Source organism: Manacus candei, unplaced genomic scaffold (assembly GCF_025592945.1).
Source record: "Manacus candei isolate 608988 ecotype Guabito, Panama unplaced genomic scaffold, ASM2559294v1 h1tg000043l, whole genome shotgun sequence".
Taxonomy (NCBI): domain Eukaryota; kingdom Metazoa; phylum Chordata; class Aves; order Passeriformes; family Pipridae; genus Manacus; species Manacus candei.
Window position 1 is genome coordinate 18,474,958 of NW_026138091.1, and position 19,698 is coordinate 18,494,655.

Here is a 19,698-nt window from a genome sequence, read left to right on the forward strand (position 1 = left end):
CAAGCTAAGCCAGTCAAGAGCGTGGGCAAGAAATGCAAATGATTTACAAATCAAACGTAATAAGCAAACAGACTTACCCTCCTGCTGTAAAACAGTGCTACTTGCTACTTATACCAAGATAAAGCTTAAGTTATTCAGGTATTGTGACTAGCTATTAGTCAACATCCTAATACATTTTTAATATCCAGAGAGAACAGCACACATCACTTGTCACCTCTAAGGCTAAATCCTAAACACTGGAAAGCCAAAGTCTGATAAAAAATTCTTCTCATTTAGTTTTTGTACTGTTATTCTACTCAAATTCTAGTCATAATTCCAGTAATGCAAGAGATTTTTCATTTTTATTACAGTTTCTTTTAGACTATTCTGAAAACATATTTCCCACCTACTTATCTAAGAAGCAGACTTGCACTGATCTAAATAGTTTTTATAAAAAGGTAACTCAATTCTGCGTCAGGCTATTTGGAAACATTTGCAGTATTAATCTGCCAACTTCTGAAACACATTACTCATACCAAGGGCCTTCTGCCATCTTCTAATTTGATGGTCTAAAGTGCCCAGAATGATCATCTGAGGTTTTTTATTTTAATAAATTAATTTTATGACAGCCCAAAACAGCCTCCTTATTATGGTCACTTCTACAAATGATTGTACCTTTCAAGACACTTATTATTACAGACAGGTTAATTTACTGTGGAATTTGAATATATATCCTGATCACTATTTAAATACTGAAAAAAAAATCAGTTACAAAAAAAAAGCAGTAAGCTGTGCACTCAGAATTTGTATTGTGGTGTCACTTCAGAACTAATGCTTCACTCAGTGAAATAGTTCAGATTATTTCACCCTTACACTAAGAATTGAGCCCACAAAACTTGAAACAGGAAAAAGGCTAGAGAATTTGAACAGTTAAGGGGTAAATATTAAGAAAAGGAACAAAACTATAACAAGAAACACCCTATCAGAAGGTAAGTCTAATAGTTGCTTGCAGTCACAAAGCCAGTACATAGCTGCCCAACAAGACTAAAAAAGTGAACTCTATTTTAAAGTCAAGGAGAAAAGAGTTTTTACAAGACTGTTAGATTCAAACTAAAAAGCCTGGCATGTTGGAGTAAAGCTGCCTAGCAGTACAGCCGCGTCCTAGAGCATGTGCTGGCAGAGCTGACACAGCCAGGAAGGTGCACACATCTACAAGATGCTTGCAAGCTACAGCAAATACAAGAACGCTGCCTCGGCATTACCTTGAGCAGCCCTCGTTCTCCCTGCTCTGCCATCCAATTGGTTTTGGCAGGTACTTCTGCACATGGTGACAGAGCCAAGCTCAACATCTTTAACTTGCAAGATAATATATATTTTGGCAGGTTGCATTTGGAATCTATCTGCATTAAATTATACCAAAAACTTCAGAACTTCCAGGCACAGAGCAAGGTGTAACTTCACTCTTGCAATCCAGAAGCAGTTAGAGCTGCAATGTCGTCAAGTAAGAGACTGGCAGTGAAACAATCATAGAGGCAGCTCATAAACGCATTGTGAAAAGCAGGAAAACTTCACTGTCACTCTCAGCCTTTGGTCTTTTGGGATGCAAAGAAAAACTGACAGTAAAAATAAAACATCATTGAGCTAAGAAGCCACCACTAGACTTGAATAAACCCTGAACTAAAATGTCAACAAAGGCAGTTATGTCTCAATGCCAGTAACAGAAACAGATTTACATTGAAATTTGACTGGATCTTGGCCTTCCTTCAAATAAAGATTCATGTTAGCTTTGCAGCAATATTTCCCTCTACTTAAAAGCAAGATGTTACTTTTTCAGCACCTAACTTTATGCCATTTTAGATAAGACTGTATACCAACATTGTCTACATTCAGTCTAAATCAAACACATGAAAAAAAACCAGTATTTCCACGTTCTAAAGCTATATTTTATTAAAAAAAAAATGAAATAGCAATCTAGGAGAAGGAAACTTTGAATATTAAGAACTTAGATCCACTGGGTAATCCAGATAAAACAGTCCCTGAATGCAAAATTTAATCTCCTGTCCAACAGCACTTCAATGCAGACTCCTGTTTCCACAGTTTTGTTTTTCAGTCTAGAAAATTTCAATGGCTTCCTAGTCCCCAGGAAGTAATTTTCCTCTCTACACCTCTATACCTCCTGTTACACTGGGTATGCTCCCTGATGGAATATTTCTAGGAGATCTTCCATTCCAGAAGGTACAGCCTCCTCTAATCAGAGGGGAGGTCCCTGACCCCACATGCAGCCGCCATTGAAACGTGGCCAACCCCCCTTTCTCTTGCCTGCCCAGACACACTCAGAAGTAACAAAACTGAGCAAAGGCATTAAATCAGATTCATCCTCCATGCACCGTTTCTTTTTCACTGTTTCTTTCAAAAACATTGTTTATGAACAGTGCCCATTTCTGAACATTATGCCCATGGAGTTAACTAAGGAAGGAAGTCATAATGTAAGAAAAAAGGCAGTTTTCTTATATATTGTCAAATGCATTTGTTATATATTGTCAAATATGGCAGGGTTCCAGCCCAAAAGTAACTTAGGAACCCTAATTTGCTAGAACATTCTAGATATTATGCTCATATTCACTATGTTTCATCTAGTGGTTTCTCGGTTGTTTTTAATTTTAGAGTAAAGCCGAGGCTCGGATTCCATTCTGCAGCCTTATTCAGAGAAGGACTGGAGAGATCTCCAAAATAATCCATTATACCAGAGAGACTTTAGTCTAAATGCTACATAAACAATATGAAATTCTGACTCCAACACAGCCACAGAGAAGAAATCAATATTATCAATCTAAAACCCAATGGAACTAAGTTATTGGTTTTCTCATTTTTTTAGATGACATCTTTTGATATTTCAATTAGGATCAGAAGACAGTAATTAAGGTTTTCTCGTTGCGGGAAGAAAGTTACATTTTCTTATCTGAGCAAATAGGACTAGGAAAGACACGTACCACAGATGGGTACCCCAAACACACAGAGGTGGCTTCTCTCTCCTGACTTATCCTTTTTATTCCTGCAGGTGTTTAATGTGGTTCACTTCACTTTGTGTCTTTATGTAAGAATTATGAGCCACACACTACATGAAGCACATACTATTAAAGCTTTTTCACATCTCAGAACAGAGTCATGATTATCTAAAAGTGAAAAACTGTGGAGATGGCTTGGAGGGGGGCAACATTATGTTTTACTAAAAAAGAAAATTGCTATCTCTGGACAGCATTTTCAGACCTCTGCTACAGAATGCTGTAAAAAGGACGAAAAGACATTGTCCAATTATTTTCCACAATACCTTTAAACTGAGAGATCTTTCACTGATCAAATTTGAATTAGTGTGTGTGTGTGTGTGTGTGTGCATTAAAATTTGCTCTGTAAATAATGACATGTAACAAGGCCATTCAAAACCCACCTGGATGCATTCCAGTGTAACCTGCTCCAGGTGACCCTGCCTTGGCAGGCATGTTGGACTAGATGATCTCCAGAGGTCTGTTCCAACCCTAACAATTCTATGATTCTGTGACTAATGCAGAACAATTATTGTTTTCTTTCTTGAGTAGTCTCCCTTCTGTAGTTACCACTTGCTCTCTACAGATCATAGTTTGGTTCCTGACACCTGAAAATATGCTGCACCACCCTGAAGATATCTGTCCCCTTCACATGGACCATTTGCGTGACTACCCACTTGGATTACTGGAAATTATTTTCAGCTTTTAATTTACATGCTCTGATTAACTGACATTTCTTTAGATTGGTTTTTACTACTTATTAAGGTTTTTACAGACTTTGTCCTATTTTTTTTAAGATAGGATGTTAAGATTTCATTTACAAACAAGGCAATCTCCTGAAGTGTTGCTTTCTCCTATGGTTTACTTTTAAAAATCTGGTACAATCTTTTTCTAATTTTCAGCAACCTAGTTCTCTTCTGACTTAGGTGATGCCCATCTTTTTCATACATCCCTCTGACTGTCTAAACTTTTGCTAGTTCTTAACAAACCTCCTCCTCCTTGCAACATTTTCCTCAAGAACATACTGAAATGCTCCCAGCACAAGGCACAGGGCCAGCTAAACAGGCAGGATGAGTTTCAGAATGCTGTTATGGAAATTATACTCTTTAAGTCTTATTTTTAAATGACCCAGAAGATTTTCTTTAAAAGTCTATTCTACATGAAAAATCATTGCAAGAAGCCTTAAAAAAACTTGATGGTATTCTACAACCAGCGATATGAAATCTCCAATCAAAGTCCCTAAATACAATTTTTCCATTGTAACTTTTCCCCTCCTTGTAAGAGAAAGTAAAAAACAAGTTTCTCCCTTTCTCAAACATAAATCAGCAGACTGCACAAGGTGCCTTTATCTGTGCAGCTATTTTTTCTGTATTTCTTAAGACTGTTGCTGTCATTGCTTTCACAATAAAATTTTGCACAGCCACAAGACATACATGATTAGAGCTATTTTTTTAACACAATTAACACTTTTTTTTTTTTTTTTGTGGTGCTTGAGGTGGATTTTTTTGGCAGGCAAGGCTGTTTGCTTTTTACATGTTTTGTTTGAGGCTGGATACATCCTTTCATTCCCTATGCTTGGTTATCCTGTTTGTTAATCAGTGCAATACAGCTGACACTGCCCTCACCAGTTTCTTTTCCACACGTGTATCTCAAGATGCTGTTGGCAGACAGAGGAGCCCCAGGAAGCAGCACTGGGTGCCTCACACATGGCAGCGATCTCAGATCAGCTACAGAACTCACAGCCCAGCCAGCAGCATCCCATATAGTCAGCACTCTGCCTGCTGGGCCCCAAGCAGGTCAACAGTGCACTCATGCAGCATGGAGATCCAGGAAGGGGACAACAGGAGCACTCAGAGAAGGCAACCATAACAAGCAACAGGATTTATTGTAGCTCTGGCCGTGGTCGTAGCAGTCAAGCAGCATGCTGCAAAAGCACAGCCACTGTATGAAATGGCAACATCAGCACAGCTGAAAGATATTCTGGAGGCCTCCTGACAGACCGCTCCATCTGCCCTCCTGAATGACAATTTTTTAACATCATTGAAGTTTCCCTGGTACATAAATGCTGTAACAATAATTTTTCTCTGCTGCACCCAGTTTGTTTTCCTGCCTCTAGCTTTCAGCTTTCCTAATGAGCTGTCAATTAGTTATGCAAATATGAAAAACAAACACTCAGCTCTGCTTATGGTAACCTCTTGCTCCTTACCATCCAAATTCACTGGTTCTGTATTGCAGGGTATGCATTTGATTGCCAAATCCAGCCCTCACAGAAGGGAAGGCATCAACAGCAGTTTCTGTGTAAAACACAGTTTATAGAAGAACTGTAAATAACAGTGCAGTTTTGGGTGCCACAATATAAGAAAGATATAAAGCTATTAGAAAGCATCCAAAGGATGGCTACAAAGATGGTGAAGGGTCTAGAGGGGAAGCCAAATGAGGAGTGGCTGAGGTCACTTGGCATGTTCAGCCTGGAGAAAAGGAAACTGAGGGGAGACCTTATGGAGTCTAAAACTTCCTGATGAGGGGAAGTGGAGGGGCAGACACTTATCTCTTCTCTGTGGTGACCAGTGACAGGACCCAAGGGAATAGCCTGAAGTTATGTCAGGAAGGGTTTAGGTTCGATATTAAGAAAAGGTTCTTCACCCAAAAGCTGACTGGGCACTGGAACAGGCTCCCCATGGAAGTAGTCACAGGACCAAGTCAGACAGAGTTCAAGAAGCATTCGGACACATGGTGTGATTCTTGGGGCTGTTCTGTGCAGGGCCAGGAGTTGGACTTGGACGATTCTTGTGGGTCCCTTCCAACTCAGGATATTCTATGATTCTATGTACATAGAATTCCCACAGAGTTTTGGTCCATTATTCAACCTTTGTCTGAACAGATAATCACTGGAAAAATCTGTTTTAAATCCTGCTTTTTAAAACACCACGTTTGCTTATAGTTCAGGAACTCCAAACAAATTTAAACCAACCTCCATGTAAGAAAGAAGACTGGTTTCTGGGCCTTGCACAGGACATGTTGAAACTTGGCACAGATCTAACAAATTGAGGGGGATTTCTAGTTTAAACAGCCCTGTCAATCCAAATGCAAGCACCAGAACCTTAGCATTTTGCCAAAATGTAGCCTGATATGCTGCTATGGTCCAGAATAAACAAACTTCCGAAGGCTGTAATGTGATGAGTCCCTTGCTGAAGCTCTATCAATTAGCTAAATGTGTGCTGAATTTTAAATATAAACAGCCTCCCTTGTAGTTGTTCTTTATGAATACATTTTATTTCATTAATGGGCCATGCTTAGGCCATCTGTCTGACTCATGATAGGCTGAAAAGTAACAGCTGGATCTCTGGGTCACACAGCTACATGTGTTTTGCAAGTGCTCCACGAACATTTTACAGAAATCACCTTTAGAAGTGTAATTTTGTGACTTTTTCAGACTTCCATTTTAAGCTTCTATGTATTCCAAACCCACTTTACCTTCTTTCACTATAAAGCTTACCCAGTTAATGGACAAAATAAAACAAACAAGCAAAAAACCACACACCCTACACTCCCATCCACCACAGTAATTTAGTTATTTTGCACTCATTCCGAATCTCTGAATTGCAATGGGCTTCTGTCTCCAAATGATTTCAACCAGGACAGGAACTGTTTCAGGATCACAGATTGGCCCATTTTAGAAATATGTTTTAAAGGTAAACAAATAAACCAACAAAGAGTGAGCTAAATACTTACATTAGTTCAAATTATTCTATTGTTACATTGGTATCCAAAGAGAAGAATGCTGGACACTGAAGTCCTGGGCATTTCCTCAAACAAAGCAATGGATTTGAACATGCAGCAGGCAGATGAGACCTTTCTGCTACCTGCTCTATGCCAAGAAAAAGATGATAAAAAGGTAGCAATGCTGCTTTAGTATGAGTACTAAGGGTCATGCATTTCATGCTGAAGGTAAGAAATTAAATTCCAACTCACAGGCTGTCACCAGGCTAGCTATAACACTATTTTGACAAGAAAAGTAGATTTCTTTTTCAAATCACCAACTCCTGTGTCATAATCTGTTGAGTGGAAAGGGAATGTTGGCTTTAAAGCTGTTAACATGTCCACACTGCTGTTTAACCATAACCTTTTCTGACAGTTTAACATCATCAACTTAAAATTCATTAACATCTCTTCCAACTTAGGCTAACAGCCAAATCAAGACCATCTCCAAAAATTAAATTTGTAGACTGTTTCATAAGCAATGTTTTCTACATTGTTAACCTCAGTACATTTTAAGAGCTTTCATTAAAAAAGGTTTTTCCCCCTCTCTGCCTGCTTATGCTTTGTAGACTCCCCGGCCACCAGTATTCATTGTCATTACCATATTTTTGAAGCATTGGGTCTGGGCTCATAGACAATCACAGGGTTCATGTATTTCATCTAAAAGAAGTGTCTCGTTCCTTGACTACTGAAGTTACTTCAGTTCCCGTAGCACGTTATTTACCCACACATTTTTGACCTTCAGGACAATTTATTCAACTTCTTAATGGTTCATGAACATGTTTTGGAAGCAGCATTATCCTCCTGTCTCATTTGAGGAAAGACAGATGTACCTTCCCTTTCAGTAGAGGAAACTGGGTTTAAAGAAAGAATTACTATGAAGCCTACAGCCACTGCAAGTCTGCATATTTTAAGTCAGAAGAAATTATTATGCATATTCAGATCAAGAGCCATAAAACAATGCTAAGCCTGAAGACACCTACAGTGATCAACCCGATTATGAAGTGATATACACAATTCTTCTCAGAGTTCATGACAGAATCAAAATCTGCATTTCAGAACAAGTTAAAGTATCTTTCCCTCAACTGCTTGGAAATTTCTCACTGACTCCTATTCAGAGACCTTATCTTTGTTCCACAGGCTGTTTTAAAATAGTTACAAAAGCTCTCATGTAAGTTTTTCCTCTCTTGTTGTCATTTTTAGTCTGACCTCTGCATCATCAAACTGTCTGGCAATGCTGGCAGACAATTCAGTCTCCTCCTCAGAGACCTATAGAATGCAGGCAGATACAAGCTGAGCACATGATGAGCTGGGTCATGATGATGATGAGACTGGCACATTGGAAGGATCACGGTCCACCTGCAGTTCTCAGATCCATCTTTGTGATACTGCCAAGGAAACAAAAACTACCTACTCCTTCTGGGTTCATCCTCAAATGTAGGAGAGTTCTCCTTGTCAGAAATAAGGCATCCTTTCAGAAGAGAGTAGTATTTTTTAAGTAGATCCTGCTGACATCTCAACTCTTGTTTCAGAGATATCCATAAAATGGCCATTAGCACAAGTCCTGTGTGTTTAGAGCTCACTTCTCTAACAGTGAGACTCGTTAGTCACATAAGGGAGATGACTAGTCTTGGGACTTCTATTCATCTTCTCTTCAGGGCCTGTGATTGGTGTGGACTTGGATCTGTCGTTCCTTTCAGTCTTAGCTTTGAAGTTCAACAACAACCTTGACCTATGCTACATTCAGAGTAGTATAATGGTGACATAATGGTGACAACAAGAGAACCCAAGTAGGAAGGAAGGATACTTTACCTTTTCCTTCTTCATCAGTTCATCAGCAGCAGCAGCCTGACTTTCTGAAGCAGTACGCACTGCTAGTTGGATTAGAAAAGTGGTAAAACTCTTTTATGCTGAAGATGAAAGCTTTAGCTTACTTCCCAGTGAGCCTTTATGGATGTGCTCACTATTCCAAGAGGGAAAGAGAGCTAAAAACATCACAGTGAGCTGCACAGATGTGGTGGAGCTGTGGGTTCCCAGCACACTTTGACATATGCTCACTCTTATTCCCCTCAGAGCCCATTGCCAGGATCAAGGCAGAGAAGACCCGTCAACTCAAAGCACATAGTGAAACAGAGGGAGATAAATGTATAGCATTGCTTCTTTTAGTTCCATTGTTTCATTTTCTCAATTGTATTTGCTGCATAACTGAAGAGCATTCAGAGGCTGAGACTTGGATTAAGGCAACAGGGATCGTTTACAATTAATCACCAATTACTGCTGCAGATCAGAACCTGTGTTTCAAAAGAACTTTTTTCTCCAGCTACATGAATTACATCAATTACTGGGGCCTCAAGGACCAGCTTATTTGGTCTTTTCAAAATTGAACATTTGGATAATGGTTAGGACAGGACATCACTGTCCAGAAGAAACGTTTGTACTTTAAGATCACTTCTCTAAGTCCATCGTTCCCTCCCAACCCAAACTGAGAAAGAATGGTCAGAGAGCAACTAAAATCACCTCCGCTACAGTAGTGACGAGGAAACTAATTGACTCTGGAGATGAGACAACAAGGCTTCTAAAACTTCCCCCACATCCCCTCCCCCCCAAAAAAAAAACTTCTGAGAAATGAGAAAAGGAAATATTTTGACAACTGATACAAGGCTCATTTTCCAGACACAGAAGTGGCTGCATAGAACACAAACACAGTAACCACAAGCTCTTCTGGTTTTTGAAAGACAAAATTGAAGAACTGGTTAATTGCCTTATGCTTTTACCAGTGATGAAAAGGTGGACAGGTAGAGGATCATCTTAAGCCCTGCTGGTTGGAATCGAGGAGAATACTCATGGAAATTATACACCTCCCCTGCCCTGTTTTTTCATCAGAAATCTTTGATCTGGCGGTGTCTGAGAAAGGATGCTGAATACTTTGGATTTTGATCTGACAAAATATTGCCGCTTGAATGTTAATAAGTTTGGGAAACTTGTAATTGCTCATTGCCAGTTTTAAAATCAAGTTTGGTAAATTATTTGGCTATGTGGGGTTTTTTCATAGTTTTCCAGTAAGTTTTATTGAGCTACCAAAAGTTCAAAAGCCAAGGGAAAAAAGATAACTTGGTTTCCATTACAAAAGGTTAGACTTTAAAATTATAAAATTACTTAACCGAAGGCAAAAATAAAGGATATTTAGTAATGTACAGATTCACCTCAAATAAGAGACTGCTGCACTAGTGCCCTAGAGGAAGGTGCAAGAGACGACAGAGTAAAGCCAAAGGGATTTCAGTGGGCATTTCAGTACTATTAATCACATTTTATGTGTCACAGCTCATTACGACAGTGCAAGAAAAACAGTACAGAACTAGACACTTAGCTTTGCTTTGTTTCATTTCGCTTCCATCTAGTTTAACTACTTACAAAGGAAATACTCTTGAAAGCACTACAAACTGAATTACATTGAGAGACAACCAGTAAAATGAAGAAACAGTATTACAATACTGACTCTTGTAATTTGCCCACAGATTTATACCACAGCAATCTAGACTCTGGACATAAACAAACCAAGGAGATCAACTAAGAAAGACCAAATAAACAAGCTGTAATCTAATATATAGACTGACTCCTTTTATTGTTAATGTTCAAAGAAAGATTATAGAAGACTTGTGAGTGAATAGACTCAAAACAGGGAGATAAGTCTGTGTTTATGCCTATTCAGGAATAAAGATTTGAGAAAAGCTTGGATTTCATTGAAATTGAAAGCTTGTGTCTGATTAAAGTAGATTAAAGTACTTTTTACTCTTAAACTCAGAAGGCTCTGCTGCAGTAATACCTGCATACAAGGAGCAGAATCACATATTATTCATGGAGCATATTTATTACCGTGAAAATTGCAGAGACATAAACACATAGAAAAAAAGGCTGACTGCTGCTCTCAAAGGAAAACCTTTCCTAGTTTGGGAAAGGTACACCAAGAACAGAAAACTTAAATGCAACAAAAACATCAAGGCCTCATCCCCAGATTATTTATTTTCTCATGCTGGGCTGCAAACCAGCATGCTGACATTTCAAACTGAGGGAAAATGCTGAAAGCTATGTGATGCTCACATGCCCCAATCACCCAGTCACAGCTTTCTAGCTGGGCAGTGCTGCCCTAGTAGCAGGGCACAGGTGAGCATCTTAACATTTATTTTGCCATCAGTTCTGAAAATATCAAGAAACTCAAAAACATCCAGAGAAATTCAATCATACACACATCTAGGATCACATGGATCTGTAAGTGGAGATGCAGAACTGCATCTTTTGACTATTTCATAAGAAAAAAGAAAAAAAACCAAACAAACCAGCAACACAGTCTTTAATCACCTTGCCAGTCACTGACAACTGTGCAAGTAGGGAGGCTGTGTGGGACTCATCTCTGAATGTTGGAGCACACCTTTGGGACAACATGCTGGCAAGCAGACAGACAGAAGTCAGTTCTGGACAAGCTAACTGAGGTACAGACGGGGTAGCTCTGTGTACAGCTGCCCTAGACACCTGCTCAAAACACCTGCAGACATATTTTCCTTCCTTTACATCATTCTTAAAATTCAAATCCCTTCTGATCACTCACTTCTGTAAGTACCACCACCTATCTGGGTGAGAGGAAATACAGGACTAAAACATCTCAAACATAAAGCATCTCAAAGTATCAGAACTGTAACAGGATTTGGGACTCTGTCTGAAACCCTAAGAAATGAGAAAAGTGAAAAGTCCAAAGAGGGATCATAATAAATGCCCGATATCAAATTCTATACTACAGATTAAGAATTTGGAATTTGTTCAGTATTTCTGTTTTGCTAAAGCGGCACAGGACAGACACATTTATACGAAGGATAATACAATAAGAGAAGAGATTGTACAATTCACATTTAACAAACAACAAGCTAAGCAATGAGCTTAAGTTAATGCAATGAGCTTAAGTTAATAAGAAAAACTGAACTAGGAAATTAGGAGAAATGGTTTTATTGCAAGGCAAAGTGGAAAGAAAGTTTCCTTAATGAGGTAGTTACTGTTCACTAGCAGTGCTCAAAGCAGCATTTACTAACTGGAACAGACTGGGTAATCTATTTCTCTTAGTATGCTCTGTTTAAGATAATGTTGTTTCGTGTTGAGAATCTTGCATGGATAGAAATTTTATGCCTACATTTATTTTGAAGAAACCTCTTGTTTCCTCTGTGAGAAGTAAAACTTTTTTAAGACAACATGAAATAGAAAAAGCCATCTCTATGGTACTTTAGAAAATAAAAGCTTGAGAATAATCCTGTTTTCCAATGTGGCTTTTCAGAAATACCCCATGGTAGGAAATGTAGATCAATCAAAACTTGAAAATCATCACTTAGAAAATACTAACATCATCGCTGTCTGTGTTCTACCTACACAATTCTCTGGATATAATAATTTGTTGTTGTCTTTTGAAATTAGTAACATAACAGATATGAAATGGGGTTGAGAGAGATCAGTGAGAATTTAAAACCTCACCTCTCGTTTACTGATTTCTGGATTTCAGCCATGCATTCACTGACCCTTTTTATCCCTTACTGCCATGTTTTCACTAGCTTAGTTTACTCAGAGATTATAAACTCACCCTTGAGAGAAAATGCCACTTTTTCAAGACATTACTTTAAAGTTTAAAAGATTTTGGCAAGTCACACATCTCTAAGGATTTGACAGGTAAAGTTTTGTAACACAAAGTAAAAAAGTGACAGAGAGGTTCAATCAAAATATGCGAACAAAAGTTATTTATCCAACCATCTAGAAATCCAAGGGTAAGCGAAATAATATAGAGAGTAAATATCAGCCCTAGAAATTCAATCTAAGGCACATGAAAACTGGAGGTTTTCTCCTTTACTACCTGTTTGCTTAGTGGGTTGGGTTTGGGGTGTTTGGTTGGTTCATTGGTTTGGGTTTTACTGTTTGGGTTTTGCAGGGTTTTTTGTGGTTTTGTAGATCAAAAACTCATTTAGATAGTAGTTGCTTGCTATTCAGTGAAATGATTATTTAGAAAAAATATGGCAACTTTCTACAGCAGATTGCTAAATCCAAACTTGAAGCCTAAAGAAATTATGCGAGAAAATTCTAGAACTATAGAGTCAGGTGACAGAGACCCTGATTGGAATAACTTTGGCTCAAATGGAATTCACAGGAATCTTGTAGGAATTTTCACTTGTCTTGTACAGAGACACTTGAAGTATGATATTACATGAAACTACATGCCTCCCTCTGGTCATGGAGAGAGAGAGTAATTCTCTAAATATCTAAGTATCTGTTTGACTGGTGAAAGGAGAAAAAAGTGTCCTGTTGCTCGCCATTGATTTGGAGAGTCCCTGAGATACTGCTGCACACAGACATTACAATATAAAGGTATAAAGGAAAATTCATTGGCATCAACATGACTCTTACTGAAATATTTTGCTATATTATTTCCACATCCAAAGGGCTTTGAAGTCAGCTCTGTCCTGAGACCTGGAAAAGGCATCAGGAAGAATAACTTAAAAAGATCAAAAGTTGCCATCCTTTCATCATCTAGCAAAAGAAAAATCCTTCTAAATAATGATTTTCAGATTAAAAAGAGTAAAATGGTAATATCTCCTGCAAGATTTTGGCAGATATATTAAACTGTCACAGTTCTTGCTAGTATCAGGCTAGCTGAAAAAATCCCCACTGCTTTTAGTTGCCCAGAAGACAAGATCAGAAAAAATGTGTATAGTCTGTGCCTCAGTGCAACATGCTGTTAACTGCAAAACCAAGGTCCAGATAAGTTAACTCTGAGACTGAGTTAAACAGCACTGGGATTAGGAGAAAACAGTAAAGCAAAGCAGACCTAATTCACTGTTGTGTAACAGTTCGAACCATTCCTGATTTTCTAATTGGTTTGTTCATATTAACAGACATTCAGAATTTATCTAATAAACAAGTAACTAATGTCACATAATGCTTACTACATTAGAGACACACCTCACCACCCAACACTAATTATCTCTGTGGTGAAGAGTCAGACCTACAAGGAATCCTTCTTTGCCTGGGACAAAAGCAGTCACAAAACGAACAAAAAGGATAGAGGTACTGGAATTTTTTTTCATCTAAATTCAGTGGGTCATTCCTTTCTCTCTTCCTATCAGCACACACAACTTCCAAATCAAAGGATTGATGTAACTAACGCACTAAACTCCATCCATCAACTATCTACCTCATTTAGAAGTTTGAAATACAAGTCTGTTACAACAATGCTAACATAGAAACCCTATGACATCATCAGACAAATTAACAGTGATCATCCACAAATACCAGTGTCCAAAGAGACTGGACAGACACAGTTTGAACAGCTATTCTGTGCAGATGTACAGCCTCTCTGACACTATACAGGTGGAAGTGAAAAGCAGATTTCCAGTCTTTGAAAATGAATAGTTACATGTAGCTACGTGTAATGCAAGAGACTGTGGATTTCAACAATGATACACTTTCCACGCAATAGCAATACAACAGCCTCTCAGGAGAAAGCCATGAATCACAAAGCCTGCAGCTCCACTCTATCAAGTCTCTCCTTAGCAGGAAGAGGTTGAGATCATGTAAAGCATGTTTTAATTTGTTGTATCTTATCTCCCCCTCACTTCTTTCAGGAAAATAGACTGCTAACACTGAGGCAATCTCCACTACATGCCAAATTGTGACTGGTGATCCAAAACACTGAAGGCGTTAGAGCTTCTTCAACAAAATGGATGACCTAGATAAACCTCTGTTAGGCAACTATCTTGGAAGTGGCCTAGACCTATGTTTCTGAAGCTTTTCAAAGACCTAGCCTAAAACAGACCTCTAAAATAACAGTCCCCATGCCAACATTACATGGACCTCAAGTCTGTCAATGTTTTAAAGCAACTGGAAGGAAATAAACTGTCTAAGCGCTAATAAGTGCAACTACAAATATATTTGGTGTGGAAAGGCTTCCTTGAAAGGCAAAACACAAGATTAATGTAAGAAAACATCCTTTTGAAACAGCTTCTCCAAATGAGACTGTACCAACAATAAATCCCACACTAGCCTAGTACTCAGGTTTTTGAAGAGGATTTGAGCAGAGCAAAAAGCCCATATCCTTAAATACATGCATATGCCAATTATGACTTTTGAGAAAAATGAAAGCAGAAACCAATGAATTTATGCCCTGAAACACTGTTAGCTTCTACACTTATCAGTCTAAGGTATTTAAATAAATGTTTAATCTACCAATTTCATTATTTTCCCTCAATAATATAAAAACAGAACATTCCAACATTTAATTACTATTTATTTTGTGTGTACTATGTTTTGATTCTAATGAATGCATTTTGGTTCCTTTAGGTGTCATCTTCATGTCTGAAATATTCATCAGGATCAACACTGCCTTTTGTTGCCTTGAATAAAACAGCTGACATTAAAAATCAAACTGTAAAAACAACCAAAGTACCACAGTCCAGAAAGCTAGTTCCTTTCTCTGATTTCATCAATAAGACCCTTTTGCCCCTCACTTACATGCAAAAACTCTTCAGACCAAGTTATCCAGAATTATGGATGGAAATAGCATTGTTTCACTCCTTTCTTTACAGAAACACAACAACTTAATGTCTTTACAGAGAAACACATCATTTTAATGTCTTCATACAAAAAATCTCCCATAAACACAATTCATCCTTTTCTGAGGGTAAGTGAAAAGACTTGCATCAGCAGCTCAGGATTTGGTACTAAAGAAGGTTGGTAATTGTAGGACACTTGGTCTACTTACTACAGAAGCTGAAAGGTGCTGCCTACCTACACTGGTAAGAGGGAAGGGAAAGGCTTTCTGTTACCACCTAGGAAGCTGTAAAGGATAGACCTGGGTTGGATGTAAGGAAGAAATTTTAATAATAAGGGCAGTAAAATAGTGCAACAGATTGTCCAGAAAAGCTGTAGATGCCACATCACTGGAAGTCCTCAAAGTCAGGTTGGATGGGACTTTGAGCAACTTACCTAGTGAAAGATGTCCCTGCCTGTGACAGGTTGGGCTACATGATCTTTAGGGTCCCTTCCAACCAAAATCATTCTATAATTCTGTGACATGGTTTCTATGCTCTTTTTTATTTTTGATTTTCTTTGTTTTCTACTTTCAGTTCATCTTTTTTAAACCCCTCCTCCAACTTGCCAGTGCCTAGTTATTACCTAGGTTTGTACCCAAATCTCCTGCTTCATCAATTTTTGCTGTTGGCCACACCTCAGCTCTTTCCTATGGCCTGACTGTGGCAGAAAACAATTTAATTTGCCAAGGACTATAAGACCTCAATTTAAATAGAAAGTAAGTTAAATACGATGTTTGTATCACAGGCAAACTGGTACAGTTGAACGAAATCTGATTTTAAATTCTGCAAAAGCCTCACACTGCTACAGATCCTGCATTTAATATTCAGTTTTAAGCAGCATGCAGTAATTATGATTTAGAACCACATATTTAAAATGAAGCAGCAAGAAAAACAGGAAAAAGAGCAGTATATAACATTTCTTGCAGTTTCACATTGCTGTAAGCAGAGAGTTGAAAACCTGAGAACTTGCAATCATCGCAATTTGAAAATTTTCCACAGTATTTCAAACATTCATTATAGTTCTTCGCACCCATTTAAATGATATCTAAGACTGCATAAATTCAAGACTAAAGAATTAGCACTGTGAGTTTAGCCCAAGATACATGCATACCTATTAAAGGTAAGTATATTAGAGGTGGTGAATGAACCTACTAGGGCTCTGTACAAGAATATTTTCCAACCTCAATGAAAGAGCATGCAAGAATTGATGAATGAAAGATTATTTACTATTTTACAGACAAGTTTTTAAAATACTGGGTTGAATTATGAAAAAAAGATTTTATTTCACAAATCACTTTCTCACTTAATTTTACACTTAGCAGTGTGTTCAATATAATTACTTATAAAAAACTGCCATATGATTGAACTTTCCTCTTTATCTGAAAAGTAGCACCAGCATCTGATGTTCTATCAATCAGAATCTGGTTCAATGTTTGAAATGGAATTTAAACAAACAAACAACAACAAAAAAAAAAACCCAAACCCACACAAACAAACCACAAAACCAACCCCCCCCCATGCTAATTCTGAGAGAATGATTTCAGAAAGAGAATTGTAAACATTTCCATGCCTTTGCTGAAACTGGGATGGAAGAGGGAATCATTCCTCAAGCCAATCATAATTACACAAACACAAAAATGAAACATGCTAAATTCAGTGAGACTATCAGAAAGTGTGGTGGCATGCTAGGGGGACACTACATAGAACATGAACATAATAATTTCTAGAAATTAAAGAGAAGTTTATGTAACTTTTCCTATGATTTTTTTTCCTACTACATTTTTAAGATAAATGAAAACCAATGCCACATTATTCATAGTAAGTCTTAAAAACCATTACTCTTACATCACAGTGAAATTAATGCTGAAATTCTTATTTATTTATTTATTTAGCAAATAAATTGTTTTTTCTGAAAATATTTATAGAAAAGTAAATCAAAGACTGAGCAATAATAAGTTCCTAAATCTTTAGAGCTTACTCTTACATTTTTGAGAGGACACATTCTGAACAAACCCAGTAATTACAGATTATAGTGACTCAAAACACCTGCAACTAGTGATACAGAATTTATGTCACATCCCCAAAACAGACCTTCTCTTTCATATTCAAAGTTAAAGAGTGGGAAATCAACTATAGTAATTAATATACCCTGGATTTGCAAGCAATATTTTAATAAGTCTGAAACCATGACTACTGCACAGGATTAAAGGCAAATTAATAATTTTCAGAATAAAATAATTACTGTGCAGACCACATATTTGTTCCCTTCCCTGTCAGGTAAAATTGAACTGTAGGCCAGCAACTAAAGTGTAAGTTAATTAACACTGAAGTTTGTGAGATGATGTATGACAGAAACAAGGAAGGTGTCCATAATTCAAACTACTAACAAACATCACCACAAAGAAAATGTGACAGACCAGATGAGGTAGACACAGAAACCATCAGAGCACAGCATCAGCAGAACACATGAAGAATTAATATAGATTAATATTTTCAACAAATGAGTAACAAAATTAAAAAAGTACAAGAGACACATATAAGCAATGATGACAGTATGTGGTCAGATGCATAAAACTTTATTAAAATGCATTAAAGAGGAGCAGTAGCTTGAACTAAGTCTCCAGCTAAATTCCACCACTGCACTATTCATTCACTCTACTGGTGACTATCAACTACAACCCTGAAAAGAAATTAAAAATTACTAGCAAACACTGACTTAAACTGCACAACTGGAAAAGGTTGTACAAGTTTGGAAGGAAATCTGTGGATAGGACGAAAAATGGAATTGGGAGGCTGGGATAAACAACAAAAAAAAAGACTGAAGAACCAAATTACAGCTGATCTATCAGATCATGATGTATTAACACAGGATGAAGAGATCCTACTAGCCCTTGCTGTCATTATATCCTTGACAGTGATGCTGAGATTTTTAGAATTCTCTATTTGAAACTGGACACCTAGAACACTTGAACACTTAATTCAAAGAAGTGAATGTTTGAAAATAGCTGGAAAATTTGAGCCTTTCATTTTATAATGCTATCTTAGATTATTATGTGTAGCCTTTCATTGCAACAGCAGATATCCTAAAAATCAGACTTCTCAATGTGCCCAAAAAATCTCAGCAACAGGAGACATGAAGTAAATCTTAACAGAACAGTTACTGTTTAGACATTTATTTTAAAATTATTTTTATTCACTATCACATCTTTTCCAAAAGGCAGGTTACTTCCTCTAATAAAACAAGTTTTTACCCAGTGTGCTAAAAGAATGAACTATAAACATTTTATCCTTTTCAATTCTACCCCACCTTCAGTGTCTTGAGGCATCCCGCTACTCTAAAACCTACCTCTGGGTTGCTAACTAGCTCAGCCTTGCCTTGCACTGTCTTCCAAACTTTCCTTCTTCCCAGTCTCAACTTCTTCAGCAGTTACACAGAAAAATCGATTACTTTCTAAAAACTTCTGAGTTCTATGATTTCTACAGATAGTTCTGTTTCTACACACTGATTTCTATGATTTAAGTACAACAGGAAAACCATTTGCGCACCCCTCTCTCTTTTTGTTGCGCAATATAATTTAATGTAGACAAAAACCAAGCTAGGACCTAAATCACATCTTTTTCTCCTTGAAGAAAAGCTTATTCACTAGCAAAGAATAGCTGACAGAGAAAAGGAACAAATAATATACCAAAAAAATAAAGAAAAAATTTTGAAAAAAAAAAGTGGTAGACTGAAATATGGAGGAAGGCCCCTCAAAAGACATAGAAGTTTAACATACAGCCCTTGTGATTCATTGGGCAGTTAGATGGAACAAAATGAATTCACAGTAACATCTGCTTAAGTAAGAAACTAATTTGCTAGCCATATGCTTCTCAGGTTAAAAAAAATGACAGTGAACTGTCCTCTAGTTTGGAATGGGACTTGTCCCTTAGGCAATTCAAACCACATCTACGGATATGCACTGAAGGCATTGAACATGCCTGGGAGGACACAACAGAATCTGAGAGCTAGCCCAGCTGCATGGAAACCTTCTGTTCTTTTGGAAGGGAACTGGTAGGTTCTCTCCAAAACCTTCTGCGTGGTAACTAAAAATCAGAAGATGTATTTCTCAGGATGGCAACTTAAAACTGAAGTGCTTATTAAAAGAGGTACCTTAGACATATGGACATAAAGATAGTGGTGCCTAGTTGTATCAAACGCTGCCAGAAACATTTTTAGCACCAGGATTTTTTTTTATTTTATCTTCCTTTTTCTTAATTTTTCCCTTCTTCAGAAAGGCTGAGTATTTTCCAGTTCAGTTTCTCTC

The 19,698-nt window shown here is 37.6% G+C and overlaps 1 protein-coding gene across 4 annotated transcripts in view; it reads right to left on the reverse strand.

Annotated features, from left to right (window-relative positions):
• Positions 1-19,698, reverse strand: part of CADPS2 (calcium dependent secretion activator 2) — a 287,348-nt gene that overhangs the window by 208,118 nt on the left and 59,532 nt on the right. The gene's annotated exons all lie outside the window — the stretch shown is intronic.